This window comes from Rattus norvegicus, chromosome 11, assembly GCF_021556685.1.
Source record: "Rattus norvegicus strain SHRSP/BbbUtx chromosome 11, alternate assembly SHRSP_T2T, whole genome shotgun sequence".
Classification (NCBI taxonomy): domain Eukaryota; kingdom Metazoa; phylum Chordata; class Mammalia; order Rodentia; family Muridae; genus Rattus; species Rattus norvegicus.
The window spans coordinates 45,436,524-45,451,017 of record NC_141544.1 but is presented as its reverse complement, the minus strand read 5'-3'; the positions used below and the strand labels follow the sequence as shown (position 1 = coordinate 45,451,017).

Here is a 14,494-nt window from a genome sequence, read left to right as displayed (position 1 = left end):
ATGGAAGAGGGGCTGGAGAGATGGCTCAGTGGTTAAGAACGCCCGTTGCCGTTGCAGAGGACCCAGGTTCAATTCTCAGCACCCGAGTGGCAGCTCACAGCCATCTGTAAATCCAGTTCCAGGAGATCCAGTGCCCTCTTCCAGCCTCCTCAGGCACCAGACACGTACAAGGTGCACAGACATACAGGTAGGCAAACACCCACACACATAAAATAAAACCATAATAAAAATTTAAAAGTAAAAAAAAAGATTTAGTAGAATAGGTAATAGCAAAAGAAAAGTCATAAAAGAGAATGGTCCTCATAATCTCATTTTCATAAAAGGTTACAGATGAATTCATGGATAGACAGAGAGGCTAGGCAGACAATAGCTAGACAGAGACGGAAGGGCGTCTGCTAACACTAACCATTGTTCTCTTTGAATGTCCAGTCACAACAATGTTTAAAGTGGAGGAGTAGGTTTACCTCGCCGTTTTGGAGGCTACAAGTTTAAGATTGCATGGCCTTGTCTGTTTGACTGTGGCAAAAGCTTATGGCCACAATGTACGTGGAAGAAACCACAAGGTGACACCAGAGGCACGGGATAGATGGATTCTCTGGGGACAGAAGGGCACAGAAAGGGAAACTTGTCACCTTCTGTCACTTCTGGGCCTGTGAGATCCTAGCCTTCCGCCGTTCTCCTGCTTTCAACTACATTGCTGTCAAACTCATGAGGCGGAGTCCACGCTGGAGATCTGTACACAGAGGATCCTCGCCACTGACATACTGCTAGATGAACTCGGCTCCTTTCTTGCACATCCTCTTCTCGGCAACCTGTGGAAGAAAACCGACGAAGCCAGAAAACCCTGCAGTTGGTGTTTGGGGGACTTTCAAGTAAAATAAATCAGTGTCTTGCCTTTATGGTCACAATAAGCTAGTTAAGAAAGCTGGGCCCACTGACTCCCTAAACTAAAGGAAAGGGTCCGTCTGTGTGCCTGAGGCTAGGGTCTAAAGGAGAGGGGCCCTCCTTGTGCCTGAGGCTCAACACTGTACCTAGAAACCATAGCTGAGCTGGTGACTGACTGTAGGCAGAAGGACCTGAGGTGGCTGTCTGGAACTCACTGATTAAAAAGCTAGACTTCACAATGTGTGTTCGCGGGGTTTTAAAGCTCCGGAGGCAGAGATGGGCCGTTGCCGAGGGCCCACAGTTTGGCCAGCCTAACCTACTGGTTTCAGTTCCCGGCCAAAGAAAAACCGTCTCACAAAACAAGGTGGGCGGCGCCTGAACAACAGCTGAGGTAGTCCTCTGACTCCACAGTGAGCACACACACACGAACATACACACACATACACACACACACGAACACACACACACACACACACACACCTCACATGCTCTGAGCGACTGGGGCCTTAGGTAAGTTTGGGGTTTCTCTTTTCCCTCAGAGCCTTTTGCTAGACTCAAGTCTAGACTCTTGAGTTTCTTCAATGACTCCTTTGGGTCTTCAGTCTAGAGGCTCTGGAGACATAATTATGTCTCCAAGAATTAGCTGACCATGAGCAGAGAGCGTATCCGACATCTGACTTTACTTTGATAATTTCTTTCTCTTTTCCCTGGTAAAGATCACACTTGGAGGAAGGGGAAGACGGTTTATATTTAATAGCAGGATCAGCTACTCCCATAGTAGGTTGGATCACCTTCTGGAGTTTCTGGCCTCTGAGTATTTATTTGTTTTGTTTCGTTTTGTTTTGTTGAGACAGTTTCAGTGTGTATGCAGTCTTGGCTGTCCTGAAACTCGCTCTGTAGACCAGGCAGGCCTCGAACTCACAGATCCGAGGGTTTTGCCTGGTTAGCCACCCCAACACAATGATGAAGGAACCACAGACACTGGGCTTTTACTCAAGTCCCTGGCCCTGCCTGGTTCCCACTCCCCACCTCACCCTACCCTGTCTCCTGCTCTTACCATCCCATACCCATCCTTCTACACCCTCAGGCTCCTGAAGGGACCTGAAGAAGATGGTACAGGAGGGAGAATTCTTTTTAACCTAAAACACCCTCCTGCACCTGATGTGTTTCCTTCGTTACCTGCATCTCAATTAATCTGTGAAGGCCACGCCCCATCTCCTCACAATAAAAGAATGTGCTGTGCTGTAGGCTCTGCCCAGGAAGAGTTGGTCTGGTCCAGTCCAATCCTCAAAGAAAGGCCCCACATCGGATCAGGTGCACCTGCTTGTAAGAGACCATCCCCATCGGGAATTGGCCCCATCTTTCCTCAGAGAAAGGGGTTGGGGTGGAGAGGGTCATGAAGCACTCGCCTGAGATTCCAGCCACCTGTACACAATTCTGCCCTAACCGTACGTGATCTCTCAGGAGGTAGTCGAGTATACTGGCTGGAGAGGATTAATGGAGGGGCTCTCCATCCTCCATGCTGAGTGAAGTCTGTCCAGGGCAGCTAACACACCCACCCCCAACCCCATGTTATAAGCCAAATTAACTCCTTAATTCCACAGGTTCAATTTGGAAGATTATAGTTGGGTTTGTCACTGGGACCTTACAAGGAGGGAAAGGGCTTTGTTCATATGTTGACCTCATGCTTGGAGGGCCCACCTGATTGGTGGCTAGAGCTACAGAGTGCCCATTTTACACTGGCTCCGTTGCCTTGGGGACCTGTGACAGTCAGTGCATGTGTGAGTGCCATGTGTAGGGAAGATAGAATTAGTTGTTAGAGCCAGGGAATGGGGTGTGGCTTGAGATCAAAGTGATTTTGCTAGAGGATCCCCCTAGAAGACACCCCTGATTCTCCAGCTGGGGTGGGGAGTGGAGGCAGGGGTGTCTGTGCTTGCAGGCAAAGGTCACCGGAGGGAACACAATACCTTGAAAAGATGTTCCTGGGCTGGAAGCCACCGAATTCTCCACTTATTTACCAAGTACTTTTCATCTTCAAAGCCCTGCGCCTCAATTAAGTAATTAATAGGTCTGGTCATGTCCACAGCTGTCCCGAAATAAGGCTGGCTGGGGCTTTGCTTTTCCTCCAGGAGACACGCTCTCACGTGGAGTCCAGAGAAGCCCGGAGAAGAAGGCCAGAGTCCAACTCCTCTGACCTCCACTTGGGACCAGTTTAAGTTGTATGTGGGAGGAAAACACACACAGAGGCTGTGGTCTGCTGCCCCCTGGAGGGTGTCTTGATAACAGCAAGCAAGTGGACTCAGGTAAACAATGCCTCCAGTAAGAGGAAGAAAACAGAAGATTTTGTCAGCAAAGGAGTGTCTGGCCAGCCAGAGCCTTCTTAAAAGGGGGAAAATATTAATTCACAGCATAACAACTCTCTCTCTCCTCAGCCACAACCTAGACAGACAGTGCTGGTGCTGAGTTAACAAGACTACGGGCCGAAGCCTTCAGAGTAAAATGGGAGAGTTCGTGGACTGACGGGTGAAAACTCCCCTTCATACATCAGAAGACGAAAGGAAGGTAATTGCCCTCAATACTTGTTTTTCATTTGGAAAAATCCAAAGCAAGAGGCTTTGAAGGAGTAAAGATCTGATTATAATTCTAGGCTCTGTGCCAATGGGATAAATCGTCAGGCGGATTTTTTTTTTTCCTAGCATCGACTCCCTTTGCATCTGATGCCAGTGGCATCAGGAAAGAGCTCCGGAAAGGGTGTTGTTCCTACATCATTGATAAAATGTAGGGTGCCGCCAGTGGTCATAGCCTGGCCACCCCAAGCCTGTGAAGAGCCTGGGTTCTACTTTGACAGCTTGCGTGGTCTCTGTGGCCTGGCCCGACATGTCTAGGGACTTCCAGATGTAGACAAATTAACAAACAAATAAGTAGAGAATATTGAGAGGGCGCAGAGACTCACGGGATATGCCTCAGGCTGTGAGTACTCCCGCCACGTGACTTGTCGATGTATGGAGCCGTCTACTAGCCAGGCCTGGGGTCCGGGAGGAAGCGGGGATGGGGCATTCATCGGCAGTGAGTCCGTGGGCTTCAAGTCAGTCAGCAATATTCCATGAGCGATAGGGGAACAGTTGAGAAGCAGGTGCACTGACTCCACTGACTGCGCTTGAAGGAAATGCATGGTGACGATCTATGCTCCAGTCTAAAGCAACCATGGGGGACTGGAGCTCTGCCTCTGCTCCCCAAGGAGCTTAGGTTAGTGAGACGTGGGACTGGAGAAGGTGCTTGTGGTTCGTAAAGCTGATGCAGAAGGAGTCAAGGCCCAGCAGGTGGGAGCGCTGCTACCATTTGCCCCGGAAAGCAGTGGATAATGGAGCTGGGCGTCATCCAGACATGGGGATCAGCCAAGCCGCGTGAAGCAAAGAAAGGCAGCTCCGGACACAGACAGAAGGCATTGCCCTGGATATAGAGACTGTATGACAGTGCCACGAGAGCAGCTTTCTCCGGCTGACACCCGGAGTGACCCGAGCACCTGGAAAGTCCACTGTTAGATGGTCCGACAAGCTGTCTTACAAGAGGCTCATCCAAACCTATGGGGCAGTGGCATAAAATATCCAATCCCAATGACTCTGCCCTGTCTGCAGTGACTGAAAGCCACTCACTGGCCAAGACCCAGAGAGCAGCCGAGTGCGGCTGCAGTCTATCCAAATTCAATTTTCTACTGAGAGTGGAAACAAGTCGCCAAGGTAAACTCGGGTCATGACTTAGCAGCAACTGACACAACAAAAACATTGTCATCAGGGAGACACAGCTAGGTCCTTGCCACCATGGAAGGATGGTAACATGCCACAGCCAGCTGCTGCTGCTCAAACACTTTTCAGAGAGATGTTTGTTTTTATTGTACAACTATGGGATGATGTCATTATAATCCCCAGGGAAACTGAGGCACACAGCACCGTCAAGTGGCTACCTAAACTCCCAAGGTCATAGCAGCACAGATCTGAACCCGTTTCTCTCTCTCTCTCTCTCTCTCTCTCTCTCTCTCTCTCTCTCTCTCTCTCTTTTACACGCAGGAGTTTAGTTGTGGTAGAGACCAGAAATATCATCTGCAGACTCTGTTGGCGAATGACCATTGCAAAGACGTGATGGTCACCCTGGGAAGTGGGGCACTGGGGATGAGCCAGTGTTTCTCACACCCTACGGAGCTGGGGTGTCTATGCCAGAGCCATTCCCAGCATGTTCTCACTATAACTCCAGGCTTTGCTAGTCAAATGCAGAGACTATACAGGGCTTGAAGCAAGTCAGTGTGTGTGTGTGTGTGTGTGTGTGTGTGTGTGTGTGTGTGTGTGTGTGTGTTTGTGTGTGTATTTTAAATTTTTATTTACATCAACATTTTTAGTGTGTGTAAGCCAACAACAGGTGTTTATTGAGCCACTGCGCTCATCCCTGCAGAGAGCCATTCCTAAGAGCCAGAACTATCGAGGGTATTCACTGATGACTGAGGGGAGCTCAAAGAGGAGAGTTCTATGGGACAGCATATAGGTTCGGGTCCAGGAAATATGGCTGCACCATGAAAATGAAGATGCCCTTTCAGAAGCCAGCTAGGGTAGAGGAATAGCCCCAAGGAGACAGGCTCCTAATGCTACCCTCTCCTGCTGCAGCCCCTCTCCCACCCCAGTCACCCCACACCTGGTTTCCTCCATAGGCTGGGGGAGAGTTGGAAGTAGAGACCTGTTCTTTCAGATGTCAGCCATGTTTGTCTGTAGGTACCATTCCTCCTGGGATGAAGAACTATCTCTAATCTCCAGAATCCTTTTCCATCTGCCTCATGTTGGCCCTGCACACATCTAAGGGAGCGCCATCGCCCTGAGCTCTAACAGCACCTGGCACAGGATGATCATGGGTGACGGCAGAGGAGACTTGGAGGTCTCTTCACCACCTCCTCAGTGTCTAGCATTCTTTGAAAATTTTTACTCTTCTGCCCCTTTATTTTTTTTTTCATTGTATGAATTAATGAGGCTTATATCAGGTATGACATGATATCATTTCACATGAAACAATAAGATATTGAGAAATTCATTTAGTGTCTTCAGCTTTTCATCAGGAGGTGTTTTAGTTTCTCTCCTCGTTTCTGTAACAAAATACCTGGCAAGAAGCAACCTAAGGGGCATGGGGTTTATTCCAGTTTACAGATATGGGGGGGCGCTGTCCACCATAGCAGTGGAAGCACGAGGCAGCTGATCCCATTGTCCACAGTCAGGAAGCAGAGAGTAATGGACTCTGGTGCTCTGCCCGCCTTCTCCTCTGTCTTCAGTCAGGGACCTCGGTCCATGGACTAGCACTGCCCCATACTCAGGAACATCGCTCCTCCTCAATTACCATAATTTAGATAGCCCCTTAAGTAATATGATCAGAATCTGGTTGCCTCCAGATCCCCCTCAAACTGACAGTCAATATTAACCATTATGGGAGATAGGTGAAAAATCAGATTTGGCTACTGGGGAGGAGAAACTTGAAAACACAAACACAGCAGTGGCAACATTAAACTCCACAGAACATCTGAATCCATCAACAGAGCATAGCGCGTGGGGTGGGGTTGCCAACGAGGATACTAGAGTTGAGAAGTTGTAAATTCCCCAACCCCCAGGGGCCTGGCACGTGACCTGACACTTTCTGGGAGGAGATAAACCTTCAGTGAGAGCCACAGACATCATCTTGTCAACTTTCTGCTTTTTCCACCAGCCCTGGACACAAAGCCAGGCACGGGACAGGGGAAACACAGTCACTTTCCAGTGATGGGCACCTTCTGTCAAAGCTTGGCTACAGTTTTGTCAGAAGAGGTGAGCCACATGGTGGGCCTTGGGAGACCATTTCAGGCAAACAATGCACCATAGCAGGGAGCTGGACACTGGCACACACACACACACACACACACTGGAGATTGTCAAGGTGCAAGGTGAGGGTGAAGGCGGAGACTGCTACCCCTCCCTGGGGTTGTGGCTGCCTAGCTGATACAAGCTCCACACCCTCCTTCTCCCACCCGCTCCAAACACAGATGTTCTAGAAGAGTGGCACAGTGGAGACCGATCGATCAGTTCACACTTCCAGGTTTGAACCTGCCCCTTTCCAAACCAACATCCAGTCTTTCCATCTGCAAAACGGGGGCAGGTCCTTAGCATTTGCCTTAATGACCTGGCTGAGAAACAAACCAGAAATGTGTATGTCACCCGGCACAGGATCTGCAGATCTCTGCTCCCAGACATCCATTTGTGTCTAGTCTTTCCCTCTTGTGTTTGAGCCTAGAAGATCTCTAACAGCTCTCAGAAGGGGTCAGGCCTGTCCATGCCTTCATCTTGGACTTCAGATCTCCCTCCAGTTGGTGGGGATTTCTTGCTGTATTTGTAACAAAGGAATAAACCATGGACATTCCGTGATGTAATAAATGCCAGGACTTCTAAGTTGCTTGGACACGGACTCTTGGACCCCAAGACTGGTGCTTGCATGCGATAGACAGTAAACACACCTTTAGCTTGTCCTTAAAAGATGTACAAGAGACAAGTACCCTACAGAGTACATCCAGCCCCAGTCAATTCTCTCTGGTCAGAGCCAGGCCATCTGGGGTCTCTTTGAAGCTCTTCCTCTTTCCAATAGATGTTGACTTGAGTGTTTTTGAAGAGCTGAGCAAAGGCCCAGGTAGTTCAGACAGAAGGTCTTGAGTTATGTTATTTGCAGTGTGTGCGTATGTATAGGTTAACGTGTGCATGCGAACGCCTGTACCCATGTGTGCACATGATCCATGGAGGCCAAAGATCAACCTCATGTATCATTCTTCAGGAACACCCCCCGTTGTCTTTTGAGGTGGGGGCTCTCTCTCTGGAACTTGGGGCTCACCAATTAAGGTACACTAGCTAGGCACCAAGACTGTGGACCCAGCTATGTCAGAGAGCATCTCCAGTACTGGTATTACAAGCTCAAGCCACTTGCTGGGCTGTTTAGAAGGGTGCAGGGGATGGAACTCGGGTCCTCACACATGTGAACCAAGTACTTTACCAATGAGCTAATTCCCGGGCTCTGGGTCTAATTTATAACTGAGTATCTGCTACTACACTGCTGAGAGAAAGGCTCCTTTCTGGTCTGGTCTGTAAGATGAGCGTTTACCTTGTCCCAACCCTTGGGTGATGGGAAGACTAGATTCCAAGTCTTTCCTCAAATGCTACAGCTGTGTCAGGTGTCAGCTCCCAGGGTCCTTCCCAGGCTGATATGTGGGGATGGTGGATTCAGAGACTATGTTTTAGATGGGATCCCCCAAAAAGTGCTAGCTGCCACTTCCCAAGGGTGGGAACCCTAGTCCCACTGGGACCCCAGATGAGCCTCCACACCGGAAGGTCGCAGAAGAACAACTCTAGTGGGAGTCCATGTTCAGAAGCATGATGAATGCAGAAAGTGTTTGATAAACTGTTTCCACACAGAGGGTCTGTGTGGTCATTCTGTCTGCTGTTATCATGGTCATTCTGCAAGTTCAATGACCAAGACTCTAAGACACACAGGAACTGGCGACTCTTGACGATTGGGGACCTTTGAGGTAAATAAGATTGTGAGAGACAGAAGAGCTGGGCCTATGTTGGGTTCTGCTGACTGAGACCTGGAGCTAAGGACATCTCTGCCTGAGGACTCACTCGTAAAGACACTTTATAGTGAGTAGAACTCACTGTAAGGACACCTGAGGACTCACTCATCAACGTGGCTTTCTGCTGCATGCTCAGATCGGCAGACCCCCCAAGATCTATGGGCATGCTCTGGCCACACCACTGGTAAAAGGGCCTTGCAGCAAAACATCAGCAGGACCTGCTTGGCCCAGATCTCCTGTAAGTGTTCCCTTGGATACAGCATCTTGTCCCCATGGATACAGCATCTTGTCATTTGGAAGCATGAGCACTAGGAGGGAGGTTCGTCATGGACAGTAGCAGTTTGGTATCTGGGTTCCATGGTTTCTGACTGAAGAGGAAGCTTATATCTTAGTCTTTATCAACAGACAGAATTCGTGCCGATGTTTGAGTCTCTGATGGGACAGCAGTGAGAGGCATCGAGCCGACCTCTCCTGAAAGGATTATTCTCTCCAAAGAACAGGTTGGCTATATCGCATATTCAGCCATTTTTCATTCTTTGCAAATGCCCCCGCCTTCTGCCCTCTCTGCCATGTGCGGGACAGCACAGACCCTTCTTCAGAGAAGCTTGTGGCACAGGCAGCCACCAAACCTGGGACTCCTGGTGTCCTTATCTACATGTTAAATACCCAATCTCGGCTCTCTTATTATTACAAATAATATAAAAAGAAACTAGACTTAAACCGTCTAAGATGTGCAGAGTCCCTCTCAGACATCATGAGCCTTAGCCAGTGGTCTGTGGATTGGCTCCTGCTTAGCAGCTCTGACGTGTGAGAAGAGGAAGGACTCATCTGAGATCAGGTGGCAGATTGGGAGCTGAGCTGGGGCTCCCAGGATCACTCTTCCCCATCCTAGAATCACAGACCAGCAGTGACAGGACTACATACGACGTCTCTGCAGCTGTGATCTCCCAACCGTACTTGTAGCGAGGTTAGATCCACTGACAGCCAGATTTGGAGAAAATGCCAGAGATACCTCATAGCTGGGGCAGGGACGTCTTTTTTTTTTTTTTTTTTTAAAGATTTATTTTATGTACAGCATTCTGCCTGCATATGTGGCTGCAGGTCAGAAGAGGGCACCAGATCTCATTACAGATGGTTGTGAGCCACCATGTGGTTGCTGGGAATTGAACTCATGACCTCTGGAAGAGCAGTCAGTGCTCTTAACCGCTGAGCCATCTCTCCAGCCAGGGCAGGGACGTCTTATGAACTCATGAACAAGACTCAAAGAGACAGGTTTAAAATGATCAACTCAAACCATCTAACCATGTACCACCCCTGTGCAGATGGTCCTCAGTTGTCCAAGACTGAAGGCTGAGCAAGTCACGTCGAGCAATCTAGTAATGTCCGCATGTCCCTTCATGGCCTACGCTTCAGTTTCTGCCTCCAGGTCTCTGACTTGAATTCCTTCCTCAATTCCCCTCCATGATGAACGGTGCCCTGAGAGTTGTAAGAAGAAAAAACCTCTTTCCTCCATAGGTTTGCCCATGGCGTTTATCAGAGCACTAGAAACCTATCTGAGACACGGCCTTTACCTGGGAGCTGTGCACTGGTGTAGAAAAGGAAGACGTCCATTCTAAGGACAGTAACTAAAGACACCAAGGGCTGGAGAGAGGCTTTGCACAGAGGAGAACTGTGTCCTTATAGAGAAGTAATGACCTGGGGCGAGAGGCTGATGGGTAGCGCTCGGTGGGGTGGACTGTGTGACACAGAGGATCACAAAAATCAACAGATATCCCTTGTGCCCTTCCCGCCACTCTCTGGGAGTGCCACCAGATACTCTGGCAGTAACGTGGGTGCAAGATAACTCCTCACAGCTCCACTGGCTGGGGCTGGAAGCTGGAAATAAACCCAGACGTCCATCAAGAAAAGCTTAGTTAAACAAGGCATGGGACAGCTGAACAACAAACCCCGGTAGAGCGATGAGAAGGAATGAGGAAGCTGTCTGGTGCTGATGGGAGCCCAGATCCAGGATGTTTTGGTAAGGGACAAAAAAAAAAAACGAGGAACAGTATATCATGTATAGACCGTCACTGTGTGTGATCGAGAGGAGATAAGAGTGCGCCAGGTGTTCTGGGACACGGATATGAATTCCAGAAGGCTCAGCAAACAAGGATGGCATCTGGGCAGGACGGGAGCTACACTGGTGGGGGATGGGCTAGGAGAAAGGAAAACCTGGCCGGCTTTTCTATCTGCAACTGCTTTGGATGACGGAAAGTTCACAGTGACGTGATCATGTCCGTGCCCTACAAAAATATCCAGGATAGACAGGTCTATAGGGTCAGCCGAGTGGTTTCCAGGGTCTGGGAGGAGGGGGACATGGAGAGTCTCCTTCTCTGGTGGGTCTGAGAAGTGGCTGCGGTCATGTGTGTCTTGAATGAACTGGAGGTGACTGGTAGTAAGTTTTATGTGGTGTATGTTTTCCTACAGTGAGAGGAAGACAGTGCATCTGTTCCCTAATGTATAGGTTTTCTAATTCCCACATTCCAGACTGCACCAGCTCCTAGTTCTCTCAAAGATTCTGGTGCTCGCTTCGGCAGCACATATACTAAAATTGGAACGATACAGAGAAGATTAGCATGGCCCCTGCGCAAGGATGACATGCAAATTCATGAAGCGTTCCATATTTTTAAGAACTGGAAGAGCTTGAAGGGGCTCGAGACCCCATATGTACAACAATGCCAAGCAACCAGAGCTTCCAGGGACTAAGCCACTACCTAAAGACTATACATGGACTGACCCTGGACTCTGACCTCATAGGTAGCAATGAATATCCTAGTAAGAGCACCAGTGGAAGGGGAAGCCCTGGGTCCTGCTAAGACTGAACCCCCAGTGAACTAGACTGTTGGGGGGAGGGCGGCAATGGGGGGGAGGGTTGGGAGGGGAACACCCATAAGGAAGGGGAGGGGGGAGGGGGATGTTTGCCCGGAAACCAAAGAATTATTATTAAGTATTAAATAAATTAAAAAAAAAAAGATTCTGTCCTCTGGGAAAAGTTCCAGACTCACACAGGAGTCACTCAGGGCTGTTTCCATTGTCCTGCTCAGTCTAGTCAAGGATTGGGTAAAAATATTAACTGCTCAGTCTAGTCGAGGATTGGATAAAAATATTAACTCTGATTCCATCATGAAGCTTCTCCATGGACCTTGAAAAGTCATGCTCCCAAGAACCCGTTTTACCTAATTTATTTAAAGCAAAACCACAGAGTATGAGGGGTTGCAGTCAGTGGAGTTACAAGGTCAAGGGGTTCAGATCGGAGGTTCCTGAGGTATCGGATGCTGAAGAAAGGTCTGTATTACCGGGGACCCTAAACCTCTGCCACGAGGGCTGTGGGAAAGACAAGCCACAGACTGGACATCGGTGTTTTTAGGGTTGCCAGCATTCATCTGTCAGAGCAGCTGAGCGGTCCAAGTCTTTCCACATGCTTCATGCAGAACTGACTAGTCACCAGGTCACCTGGCCAGACAGATGAGGACCATTAGCTAAACCAATCGATGGGCTGGGAGCAGAATCATCCCAGGAGTGGGGGAAGTGGATGGCATCAGAAGTTCTGAGGATGAACATGGCCACAGCTGATGCAGGGATACCGGGAGCAGAACAGTTAGGCACAAGGCAAAGCTTCTCGGCAACACTCTCAGGTATTCAAGGCAAACACTCTCAGGTATTCCTCACATCGTCCTGTGAAGAAGGCATTCCTCTCTGAGGAAACAGAGTTTCTAGAAGTTTCTTAATCCACAGAACCCCATCACTAGATGCTGGCTTAAGATGCCATTCTGTCTTCCACCAAGGTGTGTAAGGTGTGTGTGTGTGTGTATGTGTGTGTGTGTGTGTGTGCATGCATGCATGCATGTGCGTGTACATGTGTGTACTTGCGTGTGACTCTGTATATGTCTTTGTGTGTCTGTGTGTGATTGAATCTGTCTGTGCCTCTCCCCGCCTCCTCCCATGGTTTCCTTTTTACCTTGTCTTTTGTGACTTGGAAGGTGTCAATCTTTTTTTTTTTTTTTTTTTTTGGTTCTTTTTTTCGGAGCTGGGGACCGAACCCAGGGCCTTGCGCTTCCTAGGTAAGCGCTCTACCACTGAGCTAAATCCCCAGCCCCAGAAGGTGTCAATCTTATCTGTGAGTCAGCTCACCGATAAGACTGAAGCTTTTATGTAAGCTTGCCCTGTAGGAGCCTATGAGAGTGACACAGATGACGAGTTTAAAGTCACAGCGCAGTGTCTGAGGCTGTCCCCAGTCCATGCTAGCCTGCACTGCTTCCGAATATAACAGCTGCTATACTACAGTTTTCTCTTTTCAGCGTGGCTGGAATGGTGCGTCTGGTCAGTAACGGATCCCCAGTAAGGAACTTCCCTGCACACATTGCACTTTACTCTCTGTCAAACATTGAAATACAATAAAATGCCCCACAGCCGAATACTCAGAGAGATGAGTATTGTTTCCTGAATAATCTAGTTCTTCAGGGACCTACTGCCACAAGCCTGTGCCTTAGCTTCCAGGCACCTGGAACCTCTTTGGACACAGAACCCAGTATGGTGGTCGGGCTGGATCAAGGAGCACTGTGTACCATAGTGTGACGCTGCCCATCCAAGCCCCCCTCCCTTTCTTGGGAGCAGGGACTGACCTTGACCAGGTATGCACTTGTGACTCAACCTTCTGTTACCCCTTGCTATTTCCAAGTTCAGAATCAGCTCAAAGCTTCCTTTAAAAGAACAATTTGGCCCTAGCAGGCTGCTGGAGTGACATGTCAGGCTGTCCCAGAGGCACAGTTGTTTCCCAACAGCCAGAGTCATGCCAAATTGCTTGAGGCTTGTACCACAGTGCAGCCTGAAAATACGCCGCCCCCCATCAGATAAAAGCTTTAAGTGTACTGTGGTGCAACCTGAAAATATGTCCTTCCCCACATTGAGTAAAAGCTTTCAGTGCACTGTAGTGCAGCCTAAAAGTATGTCCCCCAACCCCAATTACATAAAAGCTTTCAATGTACTATAGTGCTGTCTGAAAATATACTCCCCATCAGATATGGGCTTTCAGTGTACTGTAGTGCAACCTGAAAATATGTCCCCTCACCCCCATCAGATAAAAGCTTTCAATGTACTGTAGTGCCATCTAAAAATACATCCGTCTCCCAAATAAAAGCTTCAGAATCAAGAACTGCACGGTAGATCTGGAGACAACCATTCATTCTTTTCTGTCTCTAAGGCCACTACTTTTGGGGTAACTGAATCACTGAACTTCTCATAGGTCTCCTACGAGAAGAGGCACCCACTGCTCTAGCCCATCCTGCCTCCTGACTCTTTCTAGAACTTGCTGGTCCTATTCTACCACGGACTTGCTAACGTGCTCTCCTATTGAGATTCTCAGCCCTGTCTCTGCCTCCCTTCTTGTCCTCATCATTCAAATCGCCAATCATATGCTGACTTTCATCTCAGAGCAAGCATTTGCTCTGCCTGTGTCATGGTGCCCTGGCATCTCCTCGAAGGAAAGTCTAAACCTAGTGAGTCTGCACATTCCAAAATGTGCCAAGCGTGAGAAGGCATCCTTGGGATGACAGCGTGAACGAGAATCACTTCTTGGTGCTCGGTAATCCTATGAATTACGAAAATAACGAATGTTCCCAAGATTCACCTGATCTAATATGCCACAGACAAAGCTTCCCAAACTTTACCAAGCACATGAATTCTCCAGGGGGGACTAAAAGATGGCGGTTTCTAACTTGGTCAACTCGCAGTGCACCTTAGTAGTTGACATTTCTAGCAGATGTTAGCATGGACATTTGACATTTGACATTTCCAACAGAGGCCACTGCTGCCTCTCCAGGAACATATTTTGAGAATATTTGCCATGGCCCAAGGTCATCAACTATGACCACCAGATAAGGGACTAGGGACAAGTAATCTAAGCCCTCATAAGACCCTTGAGTCACCCTCAGTGATGAAATCTTAGGTGACTCA

At 48.7% G+C, this 14,494-nt stretch overlaps 1 long non-coding RNA gene and 1 other non-coding gene across 3 annotated transcripts; one reads left to right on the top strand and one right to left on the bottom strand.

Annotated features, from left to right (window-relative positions):
* Positions 1-230: 230 nt before the first annotated feature.
* On the bottom strand, positions 231-7,244 carry LOC134480975 (uncharacterized). Of its 2 annotated transcripts, none has more exons than XR_015633321.1 (4): positions 3,839-7,244; positions 2,853-3,199; positions 2,065-2,208; positions 231-812 (listed from the first exon to the last, which is right to left on the bottom strand). It is a non-coding gene; the product is annotated as an uncharacterized LOC134480975 (long non-coding RNA). The 2 variants fall into 2 exon arrangements; XR_015633322.1 differs by having other exon boundaries at positions 2,065-2,205; positions 3,839-7,243.
* Positions 7,245-11,063: 3,819 nt separating this feature from the next.
* LOC120095806 (U6 spliceosomal RNA) lies at positions 11,064-11,170 on the top strand. Its single transcript, XR_015633797.1, has one exon. It is a non-coding gene; the product is annotated as a U6 spliceosomal RNA (small nuclear RNA).
* Positions 11,171-14,494: the final 3,324 nt, after the last annotated feature.